Source organism: Plasmopara halstedii, assembly GCF_900000015.1.
Source record: "Plasmopara halstedii genome assembly, contig: Scaffold_208, whole genome shotgun sequence".
NCBI lineage: Eukaryota > Oomycota > Peronosporomycetes > Peronosporales > Peronosporaceae > Plasmopara > Plasmopara halstedii.
In genome coordinates, this window is record NW_020187129.1 from 746,970 (window position 1) to 747,307 (window position 338).

Below are 338 nucleotides of genomic sequence, written 5' to 3' on the forward strand. Positions count from 1 at the left end.
TGCAGAATGCATTGGCTGATGCGTTGTCACGCATACCAGACTATGAATAACGTCGTCTGTGACAGATTTGATTCGCACCGCGTAATCGGGTGATGGGATGCGTGTAGCGCTGCTTTGAGCTCTCGGGAGCAAGGAATTTGATGACTCGAACAAGAAATTGTCACCAAGACTGCGTGGACGATTGCACCGATATTCGTTGGCTTGCTATGTTATAGCACCGATTCAACGGATACACCACGAATTGTGGTTCCTATGATGAAATTTGAAATACTGCATCCTTTATGAGGCTCACGACACGCCACTCAGTGGTCATCTCGGTCGTGAAAAAACGTACAACT